General features: G+C 42.7%; 1 pseudogene across 1 annotated transcript in view; it reads left to right on the forward strand.

Annotated features, from left to right (window-relative positions):
* The first annotated feature begins 2,208 nt into the window (after window positions 1–2,208).
* LOC147611194 (uncharacterized) overlaps window positions 2,209–19,472 on the forward strand; it is a 77,510-nt pseudogene continuing 60,246 nt past the window's right edge. The window contains exons 1-2 of the transcript XR_015263977.1: window positions 2,209–2,611; window positions 3,128–3,246. The product of XR_015263977.1 is annotated as an uncharacterized LOC147611194 (transcript). The remainder of the gene's footprint in view (window positions 2,612–3,127; window positions 3,247–19,472) is intronic.

Genomic DNA, 19,472 nt, shown 5'->3' on the forward strand with positions numbered 1-19,472 from the left:
TTCTATAGTAATTTCATAAACAATAAATGATCGAAGCTTATGTATGTCTTTAGGTCTAGGCCAAGTTACTATGGTCTCAATCTTCTTGGGGTCCACTCGAATAGCCTCTATAAAAACTGTGGCCTAAGTATTCAATCTATGTCTGAAAGAAGGAACTTTTCATTTCTTGTGTTCGGTAATATCATCATTGAACACAAGAATATCATTGAAGAACACTACCACGAAGTTTTGATATTTAAGAAAGATGCGATTCATCATAGAATTGAATATGGCCAGAGCACTAATAAGACCGAAGGGCATCACTAAAGACCGATAATGGTAATCTAAAAGCAGTTTTGTAAACAACTTTCTCACACATCTTGACTTAAGGTTAATCTTACTAAATGCTTTTGCTCCTCTCAATTTGTATAGCAGGTCATCTACACAAGGGATAGGATACCTATTGTTGACTTTGATTTGTGAGCCCTATAATCAATGCACATTCGATATGTTCCATTTTTCTTTTTGACTAAGAGGAATGGGGCACCATAGGGTGAGCTATTAGGGCAAATCAATTTATGCTGTAATCGATCTTCTATTTACGTTGAATTTCATTTTTCTTTAGTTGGTTCACTCTATAGAGGGTGCTCTACAAGGAGGAATGCTACCAAGTATTATGACAATCGTATGGTCTTCATGTCTAGAACTAGGTAAACTAGGGGATAAATCATCAAGAAAATAATCAGACAACCAAGAAAGAAAAGAGTTATATAAAGGATCCTTGGGAAGAAAATAATCAAAGAATTGGGAAAGAAAAGAGTCATATAAAGGATCCTTATTTCATGAGCCATGAGGTGTGAGCTCATCCACATAAATTAATAATGTTTTCTCCCTCTTCCTCAATGCTCTCTTAGCTTGAGTATGGCTAAGGAATGTACTACTCTCTCCTCTTTCCTTATTCCATTAATACATGAGCTTTTTCCTACATGCATGAAACACAAAGTATACGTGTGATAATCAATGTGTGGATTATACTTGTGTCTCCAAGGCATACTAAGAATTACATTAATATATTTTAATAGTTAGTTCTGGAGCTAATAATAGATGTTTGGTACAAAATTGGGCTTTGCTTTTCCACTTTAACAAAAGTAATAAGCACTAAGAGCTTGTTCACACACAAAGTGTAATAAACTAAAAATCCACTATCGCATCACTAATATAATAGCAATGCCGTTCACAATAAATAATATATACGATAATTTGGCTTAAGGCCAACCAAGAATAATAATGTTCACATGTAGAAAATACTTGCACCAACAAAATCCATACGACAACTCAATTAATGACTGTCGTATAGTGCGATACCTTAGTTGATATCCTTGCACTACTCATAGCATGTGTGACACCTTAGTTGGTAAGCTTGCACACGTGCGACACCTCAGTCGTTGGTATCCTCACCCGTATAACCTAAATCTATAATAACAATCAAATCATGTCAGGTTATCAATATAAGGCACAAACACAAATACACTAGCATAGTATCAACACAGAAAATATCACCCACAATACATAGTCACTAACATGGCCCCGCTAACACTAGCACATTAGTATTTTTATTGGTGAAATCACTCACGATGACACAATGGCTTCTCAAGCATCCCCAATTAGCTAACATCCTTGCCGCTCTCTCTCTCTCTCTCTCTCTCTCTCTCTCTCTTAAAGCCATATGGGTTGTAACACTATGATGAAAGGGTTGGGCGGTGGGCAAACCTTGTTGAGTCTCCTCTCTCTCTCTCTCTCTCTCTTTCTCTCTCTCGTAGAAGGATAATGTCTCCATCTCTAACTCCTGTTCATTAAAAGAAACATCCCCCCCTCTTCTCTCTCTCTCTCTCTCTCTCTCTCTCTCTCTCTCCGTCTCTCATATGGTGGGGCATACTTGGTGGCTTGCATCATGATTGGTGGGTGTGAGGAGTATGCACAGAGCTCCTCTCTCTCTCTCTCTCTCTCTCTCAGTGCAGGTGCGCGCACACAGATATAGCTCTCTTTCTTCATATGTAGCCACAAGAGGGAGTGGGTAGGCAAAGAAGCAGAGCACAGAACCCTCTCGAGCACGGTGCAACCACTTGGGCTGCATGGTACAACCACTTGGGCAGTAAGTGTGAAAATGTACCACGAATTGTATATGGACATGTATAATTATATAGATTCATTATAATTAATAGATTTTAAGCATCGCTATGGTTATTTATCACTTTTGTTGGTGCAGTACCTTTAGTAGTTGGGTTTTTAGGAGGCCGATTTTGGTTCTCGAAGCAAAAGTTTGCAGATTTCCGCCATAGCCGGGCACCTTCTCTCTTATCCTTTCTTCTCATTTTTGCGCTTCGCGATCCCGTGTGCTACTGCTGCTCTTTCGTATTCGCCCTCCCCTGCGTTGGCCCTCGCAGCCTCTCCAACTCTCTCCTTGTGGATTCTCGCGGTCGGCCTGCAGCGAAGTATCTGGAGGTGAGGGCTCCGCCACAGAGGCGGCAGCAGCAAATCGAAACCTGCAACATCACGGACTGGACGGGCAACATCACAAACTGGACCGTCAGCAGCAATCCAGCAAGCAGGCATCGGAGTCGCCCCCCTCCAGGTAACTTCGGCCCTTTACAAACAGAGAGAGTTGTCCCCTGATTTGTATCGCTCTCCTGCCATTGCTTTCCGATCGATCCTGCGGCCGCTATCTCGAAGGAATATGCAACCGGCCGGTGTGGACCTGCCAGTTGATCTCCGATCATTTTGCAGCTTGTGCGCTTTGCTTTATTGAACGCCTTTAATGCTGAATAGCGTTAGAAAAGTCTCTAGCTTGAGATTTATGGATACTTTCTTTTTTTCGGGCTGCCTTTAATTTAAAGCGGCAGTTTGCCTGTGTTTGATTAAGCGTCTGTTTCTTCCTCAAAGAACTTATAGATCTTTAAGGTACAATATGCATTCCTTTTTGGTTGACCTAAAAAGACTTAAAGCTCTACATTTGTCGGCACTTGTACTGTGATCAAATTGTTTAAAGTGAACTATTTCTTTTGAGATTTGCATTTGGCTAGTTTCACAAGCTTCTATATGCTCATGTTGATTACTCCTGAAGCCCATGGTTCTTATTTCATCTTTTCAGGACCACAGCTTAGAGTCATGGAAGAAATGAGTGAGGATTGGGAAAATTGCTGCCCGTTGTGCATGGAAGAAATGGATTCTACAGACAGGCAGCTCAAACCCTGTCGCTGTGGTTACCAGGTAGGCATTTTTATGAGTCTGTTTCTTGTTATATAGTTGTAATGATGTGTGGCTGATTGGGTGTAGTTTATGATACATCTTCCTTTTGTTCTTTGTTGCTTAAGCATCTTTGCACTTGAGAGTAGTACTTGTATCTATGCAAGTGGGTTATAATCACTTAAATAATAGCTTTCTATGCTTTCTGTGCTTTTGTGGACATTCTACATACCCTTTGTACTCATCGTTAGACTCTCCATAACTATCATATGGCAACTATCATCATTGTTTTCCTTGCCCATGTGTGTTTGCTGAAATAATTGCCTTTTTTCCCCTTAATTTGTAAGGTTGGATGTATGCGAATCTTATAAAGATATATATGTAAGTGTCTTGGTATCTACTAGCTACTATCAAATATGCTGCCACAAAAGTACCATTTGTTGTCAAGGCTCTCTAAATATGGATCTTTGTAAAACGACATTTTAGTGCCTAAGAATGAGCACACTTTCAGTGTCCCAGCACATTTGTGTTAGCGAAAAGATATTCAGCTCCCAAAGATGGATCATGCATGCATGCATGGGTTGATAGAAGTATTTGTGCGAGAGAGAGAGAGAGAGAGAGAGAGAGAGAGAGAGAGAGAGAGAGAGAGAGAGAGAGAGAGAGAGAGAGAGAGAGAGAGTTAACTTTAAGCCTTATGATTGTAATAAACACATAAGAGTCAAAAGGGAGTGCAACACAAATCATCATCAACTGTGCGTTGACTCAGGTAATTGACTCAGGTAATTCTGTGGTGAGCAGTTCAATGGATCAAAAGTTTTTCTAGGTTTTCCTTCTTAAAGGGGGACACACAATTAGCACAAAGAGGTGCTTCACACAATATTTGCTGAAATCTCTCAGCTATGTGGTCATAGAAGAGGATATACTCTATGCATTAGATGCTATGTTCGACTCTGCCATGAGTTGATAGAAAGTTTGCTACTCAACCATGGCATTCACAAAGGCCAAGAAAGTTGTTTGGTCTTTGTTATTGGGACCACCACATGGTCTACATCGTATGCTGGTCTTCCATGGAGTTTAGCATTGATGCCTATCTCAGAGCATATGTGTTCGGCATCGACATTAACATCTTCATCGAACACATCCAATTGCAGGTACTGTGGCTTGTTAAAATGATGGCCCAAGCGTCGATAGCTTGGAAATGACGTCAAAAAAGGATCTTCATCGGCATAGGGGGGGGGGTCTTCCTTAGTATTTAGTTTTTATTTACGTTGAGTCTTGGGTTTTCTGCTCGGATGGTCTCCCAAAATTTGAGTTATATATTTTGGATCCTTTTGGATTTTGTAACACCTTGTTTCTATAAAAGGATGCTCTCCATCATTCCCTTTTTGCCCCTGCTGCAAGCGAGGGGGGTTGTTTTGATATGCCAATGTTGGCCATCTTTGTCTCCTGCATAGGACTTGAGCTTTGAGTCTTTCACAAAGACCATGGTTGTTAAGTCTCTGAGCCATGCTTGTTGAGCCTCTGAGCCTTTTTAGCCATGCTCACTAGCCTCTGAGCTATGCTTACTGGCCTTTGAGTTTGAAACGGGGTCCATGTCTGGTCTTTGCTTGTGTAGGCGTACAGAACTATTGAAGGTTATGCATGCAACTCCACCATCACTCCGAAAGGGGGTTTGGTGGGTATTTCAGAGTTAGTCTGGAGTCTAGTCAAGTGTTCTTTTAGTGGTGTGAACACCCTCAGGCCTTGGTGCTTATAAAAGCAAGCGTCCTTCTCATTGGAGGACAGCTCCTATGGCTAAATTGTTGGCATCGGTAATCACTTCAAAAGGATCATCCCATGAAGCCAACTTGAGAATCGGAGACTCCGAGCAACTTTCTTCATTGCATGGAATGGCTTGAGCCTTGAGGGGTCATAAGTTATCTTTTGTCAGGGACGGTGTCTAGTTTCGTCTACAGGGTGATTTTGATGTCCCATTCTCTACACTTATAAACTCAGTTGAACACCTAATTATGAGGTGTTCCGGTGTGTTCTAGATACCATGTCATGTGAAGCTAATTGTGAGTTTAATTTAGTTAGTCTTGATGTGTGGGAGACAGGCTTTGGGTAGAATTTGTAAATGTTTTCCCAGTTAAGTCACCTCATGGTCTTTTGCCCAGTCGGTCGATTGATCATAATATCGATTTAGTTCCGACTCAGCTTTTGAGCATTGCGCCTTATAGGATGAGCTTGTTGGAAGAGAATAAGATTGCGTGACAGTTGTCCTAATATCTTAGGATGGGATAGATTCGTAAGAGTAAATCTCCTTGGGGGGCATTGGTACTTTTGAAGCACAAGGACAGAAGTTCGAGAATGTGTGTCAACTATAAATTTCTCGTGTCATCTTTTGGGCTCACAAATGCTCCTGCCACTTTCCATTAGATGGAAATTTATGGTTGTGTTTCTAGATGATATCTTAATATACAGTCATACTCTTGAGGAGCACGCCAAACATCTTGAGATCGTCTTGAGGATTTTGAGACGGGAGAAGTTGTATGCCAAGTATAGGAAGTGTGAGTTCTTCAAAAGAGAGCTCATATATCTAGAACATCGGATTTCTCGAGATGAGATGAGTATTGATCTTGAGCGGATATAGAAGGTTTTAGATTGACTAGTTCTTGTGATGCACCCCACCCCACAAGATGTAAACGTGTATTGGGCACTGTATCGTGATTTAGCAACACTTAAACACTTAAGATTTTTTAAGACAGCACAAGACAGACGAAATTGGAAAAGAGCAAGTGTTCGGTAACACCACACTGGGGCCAACATCGCGGGCCGACCCCCCCTTCCTCAATACCAAGTACATTATTGGAGTATTTTGTTTGTAGAATGTTCGATGGGCTTTTATGCCATATTTGCCATAAATGCATTGGGAATGAATATAGATACCAAACAAGACGGTCGGAGAAGAGTTCCCTTTGTAGTTCTCCTGCGCTTCACTGGAGTGAACAGTCACGATATAGGTTTTTTGGGTCGTCAACACACGATGCTGGTTTGCTTTTACCAACGCCTGGACTGGGTACTCTTGGTGGAAGGAGTCTCGTTGAAAGATGAAGATGTTGTCTGTCCTGTTTTAGCAGTGGGCCATCAGCCAAGAGACCATAATTTGAAAAGCTTGAAGTGTTCAGCAGGTAGCCAAGAGGTTTTAGCAATTATAGGGGTTGTACGACCAGGCCAAATAGTCGGCTAGCAAACTGTTTGTGATCAGCAAATGCAAGTAAGGTTCAGGCACCGATTTGAAGTTGGAATGTCAATGGCGATCGACTGCTCTTTCGATGGATTTGGAGGCGTCTCTTAAGTGCGAGACTAGGTCCTACAACTCCTCCATGTTGCACATGACCCCCATCTGATCTTCTTTCACTGCACTCAAGAGACGTTCTAAAACAAACGTGGTACAAGAACTCGCGCACTGCCTGGTCTTGAGAAGAAGAGACGTAGGATTGTAGGCTCCAGTCGACGCCTAGCAAGTGTGGGAGGTAGGAGTGACGGAAAAAGAGCGTTTGAGATCCTCTTAGTGCTTATGGAAGGTGTTGCACAGAGCTTCCACTAAGGCTTGGTGGTGGTGATGGAGTTTCTATCACCTCCGGAGAGTGATAGAAACTCAGTTCGCTGGTTTTATAAAGCATGTTCTTTTGGACTAACCTTATACAAATCTGCACCTACTCTTGGGCACTGATGACGTGAGTAGGGATGTCGTCCACGCTATGCATGATAGAGTTGATGAACCTACACTTCATGTTCGGACAAGACATCGGAGTTAATGGTTTCACTTTTGAGTCGAAGTCTTTTTTAAAGTTTAGCTTAATGTTTGGTTTTGGCTCTTAGTGCTTTAGGTCTAGAGTTTACAGTTTTTTGTTTTTTTTTTGTTTTTTTGTTTGTTTGTTTGTTTGTTTGTTTTTTGTTTGGTTAATGTCTTAATTAAAAGTCTTCGTTTGATATTATCTTTTGATTTCCTCTTCTTAGTAGCTAGGTTTGTTAGTTTATTTATTTTTGATCTTTCAAATGCTTTGTTTTTGTCTTTGTCCTTCTTCACTATTATTTCTTTCTCAAATCTCTCAATTCGTAAGTTCAGATTTTTCTGACCTTATGAAGGTATATATATATGTAGTCGCTCCTCTTGAGGAAGGCATACATGTCCAAGGAGGAGACGTCGAGAATGAAATTGATGGATTCCCAATGGCTTGCCTTCCTTTCAAAAATCCCCTCGTGCATGCGAAACCAGCCCTGCATTCCTTCGATGAGTTTTCCACCAAGTTCCACAACACGTGGATGGTCACAATGGACAAATCTCCTGATCATGGAACATGTACAGCACTAGGATTTTTGGGCAAAAATCTGGTACATCGGAAAGCACGGAACTGGGACCTAGAACACTTGGATCCACACGTTGGCCTAAAAGAAGGAGCAAACACAGGTTGTAGGCAAACTGTAGAAGGAAGGCTGAGAACAGTTGATTATTGCTTAAAATGAGCACGAGGGAAGCCCGTAGGTGCTTACAAGCATAAGAGATTGTTGCAACAGCTAATGACTCCAGCAGATATGCAAGAATGAGATGAAAAATGAGGAGAAGAGCATGCTCCCTTATATATCCCGCATATGAGTTGGTCGGCCAACTGTAGCAGACCGACATCAGTCGTGGAGCATAAATATGCCTAAATAGCCTAAAAAAGACTCATAAAATTTTGGAAATATCCTAAATAATGTCTGCCAAATATGCTAATGCAGGGCCTCATAAAAATGACCAGTAAAAGCATGAAAGGTATATGTAGACCCTTTGGAGATGATATATATTCCAACACCTCCTCTTTAGCGCCAGAGGGGCGGTCCAATACCAGCACTCTAAAGTAACACCTCCAAAGTAGCTCTTAGAAGTGGTTTGGTGAAAATACGAGTTGTTTTGCTGAATTTCAGTCATTGGGAGTGTGTAGGAGAGTGTTTAGCACCTAGAAATACTCTTGGAACTACACATTGGTCACGGTTACCCGGAACTACACATTGGTCAAGCAAGCATGAAAAAAACATGCAATTTCAATTGCAAGCAAGCACAAAAAGATGCTGTGCAATGCAACATTGGTATGGACAATCCCCGTTCATGAGACTATACCTAAATAGACGTGTCTAGGCAAGTACACGAGGTACCAAACGCAATGAAACACCAATCCACCAGGCATTTTCGGGCATATACACAAAGGCACAAGTCCCAATGGAAAGCCAGTTCCACAGTCTCACATGAGTGGCATCAATCCCCGGTATATACAATTGCCATGGACACCAGTCCAATGTACATACATGATGAGAAAGCACGGGTGGACCAATTGGGTGGCCAAATGGTGACAAAGATCCAGCTGTAGTAGAGGACACATCCGATGCTGTTGGGAGAGGTGATGAAGTAAGCACTGGTGGGGGTAATCCTAGAGTCAAAGCAGGATTGGGAGCTGGAGAAGCTGGTGCAACAAGAACTGGTGGCTGTAAAGTAGCAGCTGGCATTGGTGTTACAGCAGTAGTAGGAGGAAGAGGAGCTGGACATGGAAGAGATATAAGATCACTAACATCGGTCGGGAATGGATCATCCAGAAAGTCAGAAGATGCATCAGGTGGAGAGGAGTTGATGCCAAACAAGTGCTCATCAAAATGAGCATCACATGAAATGATTGGATTTCAGACTGTAGCTTGTGAAGATCATCCTCTTTGACTTCGATGCGAGTGTGGTTTGCTTTTGATCTGGGACATGCACATAAGTAACTCAATTGAAAACACGTAGGTGAGATACAAAAGGCTTGTGTCCTGTAAAAGTTTCCTTCGGTGTCATCCCCTGAACCGCTTTTGTGAGAGAGCGGTTAATGAGATAAACTGAGGTAGCCACAACTTCACCCCAGAAAGCAGGAGGGAGACCTGCACGATGCAACAAAGCATGAGTCATCTCTTTTACGGTCTGGTTCTTCCGTTCCACAACTCCATTTCGTTGAGGAGTGTAAGGAAGTGTGGTCTGTCGGTGAATGCCCTTCGACGCAAGGAAGTCATGAAACGGTACAAACGCGCCACCATTATCAGTCTGAAGAATTGAAACTATATCCCTAGATCGATTTTCCACCATCGTGATCCAAGTTCTGAAACTGGCGAAAGCACCTGACCTCCAAGCCAGAAAACATACCCAGACTTTGCGAGTAAAATCATCCACAAGAAGAAAATATTGAGCTTTTAAGAGACTCAACCTTCATGGATCTCGCAAGATCTGCATGTATGAGCTCTAGTCTTCGGGTTGCTCGATGAGTGGCCTCCTCTGGAAATGCATCTCAATGATGCTTTACCATCATGCAGGATGAGTAGATGTATGAAAGAGACCTTAGCTGAGATAGTCCGCTGACAACCTGTTGAGAATGGAACTTCTGTAAGGCATCAATGGGTACATGACCGAAGCAAGAATGCCACAGAGAAGTATTTGCCGCAGAAGCCAAAGCCATCAAGGGGAAGAAAAGCTGATGAATATGTGAGTCAGTGTGAGGGATCTAGGAAGAAAAGTCGGTGATCTTGTAGAGACCCCCATCATGAACTCCATTGGCAACAGCCGAGAGTGTCTTCCTGTCAATCACTTCAATGATCTCATGATCAAAGTACACACCAAGTCTCTTTTGAGAAGTTTTGTATATTGAAAACAGTTTTTTGGCAATCTTTGGTACATATAAAACATCATGTAAGGTGGTAGAGGAACCCATAGAAACATTACAACAGCGGTGATAGGAAGCGAGGAGTTGTTGCCTATGCGAACTAAAGAAGAGAGTCTGGTAGTCCTCTAAGATATGGGCTTGATTGGTCATGTGGGCAGAAGCACCACTAAGACCAACCCATTCCACGGCTTTAGGTGTGTCACTGACCTCTTATGGAGAAGTCATCTTTGTGATCATGAGGAGTGAATCCTATGAAGAAGTGGACATGTATGCAACTTTGGCAAATCCCTCCTTTGAAACTTTGTCCTTGCCCTCGTCTTTGGTGTTGTCCTTGTCAGATGCTTTGGAAGCATCCTGGGCTTTATACTTGGCTTTGGTTGCATGAGAGCTATCGCGACGAGCAAAGCAGCGAGCCTCAGTATGACCTGTCTTGCCATATTAATCACATTTAAAATGGCAAGAGAAGCTACAATGACAAGTGGAGAGCCACACAATAGCTGAAGTGACAAGTGTGAGGCCACTCGTCTCACTTTGATCCATTTTCTAACAAGTGTCAGGCCACTTGTCTCACTTTGGTCCACTTTCTTGCCACATGTCCCAATCTAAAAGATGGTCCTTCCATAATCTTTACCTCTAAAAATATCCCAACTAGTAGACATTCTGTCATAGGCCAACTCTTGGTATCTACTCAATTCCAGATGTAATGACGCGAACAGAATTTCCATCAGAGTCGGGCCAAAAATAGCAACTCTCCTAAATTTTAGGAGTGTGGTCCTTTGTATTCTAGGATAATCCCCCATTCCCAAAGCTTGTACTTTCCAAATATTTAGACATCCTGGAGTCCACCAGACTCCTTTCATACTGGGAAATGTCCAGGCTGGTGACATCCTCCCCAACTTCTTAAAAGTTGTCCGCAACTTTAAGCTTCAAGCCATATATTCAAGATATAATCATGTCCCATCAAGTGGGCGAGACGAGACAGTCTCAAAAATCTAACGAAGAATCCAAGTCCCAAAGAAATGGGTGAGACTAAATAAGTCTCCATAATACCAATATCAAAATCATGTCCCAAAATAAATGGGTGAGACAATCAGTCCCATAAGTCCACATATCATAATCCATGTCCCAAGTAAATGGGCGAGACAAAATAAGTCTCCTGCCAACAAGGCATCAGTCCACATGACCCTTGGCATAGACATAAGTCGCGTGCCAACTAGGCATCATGTCCACTTTACCACTTGCACTCCGTGTTGGTACTCTGACCACACACCTTGGATGAGAGGTGGGCTTAAGTAACAAGATAAATCAATCACTCACAGGCATAGATAACCTGGTGTTCCATTATCCATAAGCAATTTTGCTACACATAGTTTATAGGCATTTCGCCCACCAACTCACACTACCCTCTCAAGTGCCCATGTTCCCTTTCATCTGCTCTCTATTGTTCCACCCGGATATGGTAGAAACAATCTTCAAGAGAGCACGTAGGACAAGAGAACACTACACATGGTATGGTGTGTCGACACTACCCTCTGAAGTGCCCATGTTCCCTTCCATCTGCTCTCTATTGTTCCACCCACACATGGTAGAAACAATCTGCAAGAGAGCACGTAGGATAAGAGAACACTACAGAGGGTATGTGAACCATGAGTTCCATAAGTCCAATGCATCCCAAATAAAGGGAGCCAAAAAGAATAATCCATAAACCTGAGGATAGATCCAAATCCCTAGAAAAGAAGTCCAAAAATCCATAGACCTGTATACCATAACTTTAGCCACATACTCCGTGCTAACCACACACCTTCGAGTAGAGGTGGACTTTATCCATAAAAGCATCATATCCATGAGATATCCAAAGATTTCTTCTCGATAAACTCAGACAGATTCGTCCATAGAAATTGCTTGTGAAGCCCAATATCTATATAAATCTCGTCCACGAAAGAAATCTCCATAGATATAATCCATCCCAATAAAGGGAGCCATAAACAATGTTTCCCTGAAACCATCTCAAGGCAAACAACACCACCTTTCTCCTTGCATTGCTATACAAGGGTTATTGAACATCAAAAATACTTCATAGTAAATATCCAAAGCACCAACTTTGCAAACTCAAAGTATACTTAGCTTTTCTTTGCCAGGTTGGTCATGAAGCCAAAAGAAACTCTCCTCACTATATCCTTAAGATATCCCGAGATATATCTCCATATAGCTTGCCTGTAAGCTTGATAATATAATCCACAATATCCATATGGAAAGAGTGCTAAACGTGTGCACATAAAGCCAACTCCACACTTCCAAGATAAAATTTTGTGAATTCATAAATCCTAGCTGTCTATTGCTCATTCTCTTGCTTCATAAGCTATGAAGTGGCTAGCCATGCTTAATAGCAATGATGGTAAGTGTGGTCCCCACTTGAGATCTTTTCTCTTCCTTATTGATAGAAGGAAGCCTCCGCTTCCAAGAAAGCCTATGCTCTGATACCAATGTAACTCGCGGCGGTGCCCGGGGGACTAGGGCCTTTGACACACTTGTTGATACCATCAATGCATATTAAAACACTTAAACATGGCCACAGCCTTAACACATATCCATTATCACTTTGCAATTTTTATAGGAGAGACCTCATTACATATTCTAAAGCATATGCTAGATATGATGCCGCCACATATGCCAAATATGATGCTACCACATATGCCAAATATGATGCCACTACATATGCCTTTTAAAAGGTTGTTCCCACACAAGAGACTTACACATACTTACAGTTGTTCACACATTGGAACATCTTTATTTAGGGCCTACATTCAGTGCTAGTTTACTCAACCACCTAGCACTTGTCTATTCCCACATTAATCACTATTAATATTTAACATTCCTTTCCATAGTGATAATGTGGCTAGAAAGTCCGGTCATCTTGGACTAGGTTTACTTTATCTTCTGGCTGTTGCTTCTTGTCGTCGGAGGTAGAAGAAGTGGGGTTTGCAGAGTTTTCATTAGCTTTTAGCTTTGCAAGCCTCTTCTGACACTCTTCGATGTAGTGCCTTGGCTTGTGGCACTTTTCTTTCTTCTTCTTGCTGTCACCTCTTAACGAGTTGTTCACACATTGGAACCGCTTTATTTAGGGCCTACATTCAGTGCTAGTTTACTCAACCATCTAGCACTTGTCTATTCCCACATTAATCACTATTAATATTTAACATTCCTCTCCATAGTGATAACGAGGCTAGAAAGCCCAGTCATCTTGAGACTTGGACTAGGTTTACTTTATCTTCTGGTTGCTAGTTCTTGTCATCAGAGGTAGAAGAAGCAGACTTTGCAGAGTCTTCATTAGCTTTCAGCTTTGCAAGCCTCTTCTGATACACTTTGATGTAGTGCCTTGGCTTGTGGCAGTAAATGGCACTTTTCTTTCTTCTTCTTGGTGTCGCCCTGTAATGAGTGCACTTTGCCTTTGTCCTTGTAGAAGTAGGCTTGGTCTCCTCTGCTTGCATAACCCTTGGATGTGTTCTTCCTTCTATGCTTCTCATGGAGAAGTAATCCAACCAGCTCCTCAGAGGATATAGGATTGCCTCCTCCTCTCATAGAGAGATTCAGAGAAGTATGGAAACTCTGATAGGACTCAAGTAGTTAAGAACAGTGGTGACCAATTTTTAGCTATCAACTAGCTCATCCATATTCAGCAGCTGTTCTTTTAGGTCTGTGTCACCAGCCTGGACATTTCCCAGTCTGAAAGGGGTCTGGTGGACTTCAGGATTTTGAAATATTTGGAAAGTACAAGCTTTGGGAATGGGGGATTATCCTAGAATACAAAGGACCACACTCCTAAAATTTAGGAGAGTTGCTATTTTTGGCCCGACTCCGATGGAAATTCTGTTCGCGTCATTACATCTGGAATTGAGGAGATACCAAGAGTTGGCAAAGTGCCTATGACAAAATGTCTACCAGTTGGGATATTTTTAGAGATAAAGTTTATGGAAGGACCCATCTCTTAGATTGGGACACGTGGCAAGAAAGTGGAACAAAGTGAGACAAGTGGCCTGACACTTGTTAGAAAGTGGATCAAAGTGAGACAAGTGGCCTCACACTTGTCACTTCAGCTATTGTGTGGCTCTCCACTTGTCATTGTAGCCTTCTCTTGCCATTTTAGCTCATGGGAGGCCCAAATCTATAAATTGGAGCCCTCTCTCTTCATTAATGGAGGCTCTCTTGCTGCACAGTAGCCTCTACCACCGTTACAGTTTGCCCTAATGATGGCTACTCTCTTTCTCTCTCTCTTGAAGGCTGCCCATGAAGAATACCGGCTGTTGGGGACTGTTTTGGAGGCTTCCATCGCGAAGAAATACTGAAGGCAAGGGTATTTAATCATTTATTATGATTTCTAGCCATTGTACTTGTTGTACCAGCATTTGTACTTGCTGTACCAGCCCTTGTACTAGCTGTACTAGCTTTTGTACTTGTTGTACCACCCATTGTACTGGCTGTACCAGCTTTTGTACTTGCTGTACTTGCTGTACCAGCCACCGTACCAGCTGTACCAGCCACTGTACCTGCTGTACCAGTTTCCGTACTTGTTGTACCACCCATTGTACTTACTGTATCAGCTTTTGTACTTGCTGTACCGACTGTACCAGCCATTGTACTTGTAGTACCAACCGGCTGTACCGGCTGTACCAGCTGAATGGAGAGTTGTACTTGCTGTACCCTTTCTATTGCATGAAGACCCGTGGTTTTTGGGAAGAATCAGTACCCACACGGAGGTATATGGATTATATTGTTGGCTCGGCATTTCTACAGCCTATGTTCTGGCTTGGTTGCCTCGTGTTGGGCTGTGTTATGGCATTTGTATATGGATAATCCGGCATCTCCCGTGGGGAGAGTAAGGCCCTCAAAGCTTGTACATGATATTATTCTCCTTGAGTAATAAAATACTCCAAGGGGGGGGGGGGTCGGCCCATTCCGGCCTCTATGCGGTGTCACGTGTGCAAGCTCCATTTTCAGCATTTGTGGATGTTTTGTCCAGCTTTTATGTTTTATGCAAAGTGATGATGGATATGTGTTAAGGCTGTGGCCATGTTTAAGTGTTTTAATATGCATTGATGGTATTAACAAGTGTGTCAAAGGCCTTAGTCCCCTGGGCACCGGCCGCGAGTTTCAGTCTGTTACCTCGATAAGATGATCTGCAATGAATCATCTTCGTTCATGGTCAAGTTGTCCAACTTGTGCATAAGGTACATGACTCGTGCTTCATTACGGGACTCGAACATGGTCTGCTTAAGAGATAGACAATGGTGTCAATGCAATGCAATGCAACTATATTGAATGCAATGGTTACAACTGAGATCTATGAATAGATCTATGCTGAATATCCTTCTCAGAATGAGAGAGATATGTCGAATGCTGATGATGATGACTGTTTCCTTCTCCAATGTTGAGGTCCACCCTTGGATGCCGGCTTTCCTCTATGTAGGAGGTAGGAGATGACTGAACTGAATGCTTAGTGCTGACTGAATGTTGAATATGCTAACAATATCCCAGTGCCTTGTGTGCACACTCCCGTAACTCTCTTTTTCTCATATTTCCTAAGAGCTCACATCAAGGGGGAGCTTTCCTGTTCCTAATTCTCTCTCCAGCTTTGGGAGATTTTGTACTACTATGAGAATGTCACAAAGATCTGGGTTTGGTGCATTCATGACAACTGAAGATCGGGTTGATGGTCCAAACTACTCATTGTGGATGGTGAAGAGTCTGTTAATTGCCAAGGGGATATGGGAGATTGTCAAGGGGCAAGAGCAGTCAGCATGTTAGTCGCTTCCGCTCAATTAAATCCAGTTCTCAGGATCTTGTTGGCCATCCTTAGGGGTTTTCCCTAAGGCATGCATCAATAATCCATCCATCTGCATTCTTGCATAGCATATAGGGTTGCACATGGCTTGCATTAGCATAGTAGTCATCCTAGCAGTCAGTCTAGCAATTTGCATCTGCAAGGCATACTGGTTTTACCCATTAGTTTTTTGGGGAAGAATGACATCCATCATCAAAGGAGTAAATGGAGTTTTAGGCTTCAACTGGCAACAGGGGTTCTCTTCCACAGAAGAAGGAAGTTTGCTTCAACATCGCCTTAGGAGGTTCAGGAACGACAAAGATGGTGTGTGAAAGGATTCCACAGATAGGTCAGTGTAACTCAGGTTTTCCGAGCAGATCTGTCAGCATTTGCTATGTAGTTCTCGCAATAAAGAAGTCTTTGGCTCAAAGGATTCAACTCCTAGAGTCGACCTCAGTCCCGGCAAAAGAAGTCAGAAGGGGGCAGTGGGTTCAATGGAAGAGGATCAATAGAGGAGTGGAAAGGTTAACTGTACAAAACTTCCCCTTGTGAACAAGAATCCAACTTCCCCTTACGAACAAGAATCCAACTTCCCCTTATGAACAAGAATCCCCCAATATGCAGCATAGAGGCCTTGAATTTGACAAAAAAAAAGCCCAAAAAATGATTGTACCTTTGTGAATAAGATGCTGGTGTGAGTTGTTTCTCTTCTTCCCTCTTTCCCTCAAACACACAAGGTTGAGTTGTGAGCTGAGAACAGGCTGATAGTGAGTTGAGGACCTCAGAGCTGACTTTGAGCGGAGACGGTCTTAGAGCCAACACAGACAGGCGTAGGTGCTAGCTGAGCAGAGGCGTAACCAAGCGCGCAAGTGGCAGCTAGGCGGAGATGGCGCTCGCGAAATTGGCTGCCCCAGTGGTGGTTTGCTGGGTAGTAGTGTTGCTCCTAAGGCTGGAGGAGCTGGGCTAACCATCAGTGGCAGTGGTTGGTTGTGCACTAGCGGTGTCACCATATTGAGCATCTCCAGAATTCATGTGTGTGGAAGGGCTTTGGATGCCCAAAAGATCAAGAATGTATAAGCTTTGGGAATGGGGGATTATCTAGTATAGAGGACCAAGTGTTCGAACTTCGTAGCATGGTCCATGCACTCGAGACGGTTTCTTGGACACAGAAATGGGTTTTGGAGCTCAAGTGTCAAGTAGAAAGTATGAATGGCGATCTCTTGAGGATTTGGGGGAGATCGAGCAATGAAATAGGTTTCTACATGGGTATTTCTCACGTGGTGGAACACAAAGAGATCATCTCCTAAATTTTAGGGAAAGTGGCAATCGCCGATGGAATTTTTGTTCGTGTCATTACCTCCGGAATACGACAGAGATCGAGTATTGCCAAAGCGCCGATGTGAATTTAGCTATCATTTGGGATATTTTTAGAGCTAGAGATTGTGGAATTTTTGGCCTTTGGATTTGGGACATGTGGCAGATAAGAGGATAAAGTGAGACAAGTGTCCTCACACTTGTCAATTCAGCTCTACACATGGCAAATTAGCATTTTCTTGCTTATTTGCACATGAGAGAGTTATCTCTTGGGCGAGTTTGAGCTTCAAGCAGGTTTTTGGAGGCTGAATTTTTCTCCATTTCTCTTCATTTCTAAGCCCACCATAGCCATATCCAGCTTGGGGAAGATGATTTTCACTACTCTACACACCCCGGATGGCTGTTTTTCAACAAAACAGTTCTTTGCTGAAATTTATGGTTTTATGCGATATACACGTTGTTATACTAGTTTATGCGCTCATGGATGAGCCACATGGGATGGTTTACAGGTTTTGCCGCTCATGGATATGACATACAAGCTGTTATACAGGTTTATGAGCTCATGAATGAGTCATATGGGCTGGTTTACAGGTTTATGGGTTCATGGATGAGCCACATGGGCTGGTTTACAAGTTTATGTGCTCGTAGAAGAGCCATATGGGCTGTCATACAAGTTTATGCGTGTATGAAAGAGCCATGTGGGCTGTTATACATGCTTGTGCATCTATGGAAGGACATGTTGGATAGCCATATTGGATGAAGGACAGGTTTTTGATTATATATGGATAATTCGGCATCTCGCATGGGGAGAGTAAGGCTCTCAAAGCTTGTACATGTTATATTTCTCTTTGGATAATGAAATACTCCAAGGGAAGAGGGGGGGGGGGTGGCATTCCAGCCTCTATGTGGTGTGAGTTGTGAGTTGTGCAACTTTTATTTTCAGCTTTGTGGATTGTTTAATGGCTATGATTAAATGCCAAAATGTTCAATTGTGCTCAGGCGAGTTACAAGCGGCGCCACTATGGCCGATGGTGGACGACTTTGAAGCGATGACGATGGCTCTGGGGCGGCAACGAACTCTGAGGCCGAGGCACTGTCTGTGTGTGGAGCTTGTGTGGCTGCAGCAGTTGTGCTCTGGTACCAAATGTTGACTAATGCCTAGAGTGCGACCACACACTAGTGGGGAGGAGAGAGAGAGATGATGATCAACAAGATAATCAGCTAGAAGCTTAAAAGGGATTGAGGAAGTACAAGATGTAGTGGAAAGCATAAATTCATTATAGAAGTAGGTCCTTTCTATAGGAGAGACCTTATTACATATTCTAAAGTATATGCTAAATATGATGCCACCACATATGCCAAATATGATGCCACTACATATGCCTTTTAAGAGGCTGTTTCCACACAAGAGACTTATACATACTAGCGGTTGTTCTCACACATTGGAGCTGCTTTATTTAAGGCCTACATTTAGTGCTAGTTTACTCAACCACCTAGCACTTGTTTGTTTCCACATTAATCACCATTAATATTTAATAGTTCTGTGAGAAATCAGAGATTCGCCATGTGAGCATGTTTCTAAAGGGCTTGGCTTTCCATTGGTGGATTACGGAAAAGCTCTCTAGCAATCTCGTTTAGACATGGGAGGACTTTAAAGAGAGATTTTTTACATAATACTTGCCTCCCAATGTCATGGAGAAGATCATGAGCAAGTGGGATAAGATTGATCGGAAGGACAACGAGTCCATGTAGACATATGTAAACAAGTTTTGGAAGATTACTTGGAGGTCTCACCATTCTTGTTTGTGAGTGAGTCCGAGAAGAAAAGGAAGTTCAAGGTTGGCCTTCAGCTAGTCTACAAGTGCAGTCTTGATACTCACCACTATGCTACCTTGCAAGACTATATAGCAGCCGGTCTTACCACCAAGCAAATTGGAGCGTAAATTGCAACGTCTTTGCAAAGGAGACTATCACCATTTGGCCACCCAATTGGTCCACCCGTGCTCTCTCATCATGTATGTACATTGGACTGGTGTCCATGGCAGTTGTATATGTTGGAGATTGATGCCACTCATGTGATACTATGGACTTGGCTTTCCGTTGGGACTTGTGTCTTTGTGTACATGCTCGGAAATGCCTGGTGGATTGGTGTTCCCTGGTGTACTTGCTTGGAGCATGTCTATTTTGGTATGGTCTCATGAATGGGGATTGTCCATACCAATGCTGCATTGCATAGCATCTTTATGTGCTTGCTTGCAATTGAAATTGCATGCTGTTTTCATGCTTGCTTGACCAATGTGTAGTTTTGGGTAAGGGAACGCTCACCTGCGAACCATGCATGTGAAACTGCATGCTGACATGGTTATGTGGCATGTGACAGGTCGTAAGTATTGGTCATAAACTAGCCTTAGGAA

The sequence above is a fragment of the Cibotium barometz genome, chromosome 48 (assembly GCF_041138505.1).
Source record: "Cibotium barometz isolate CiBa-2024 chromosome 48, ASM4113850v1, whole genome shotgun sequence".
Taxonomy (NCBI): domain Eukaryota; kingdom Viridiplantae; phylum Streptophyta; class Polypodiopsida; order Cyatheales; family Cibotiaceae; genus Cibotium; species Cibotium barometz.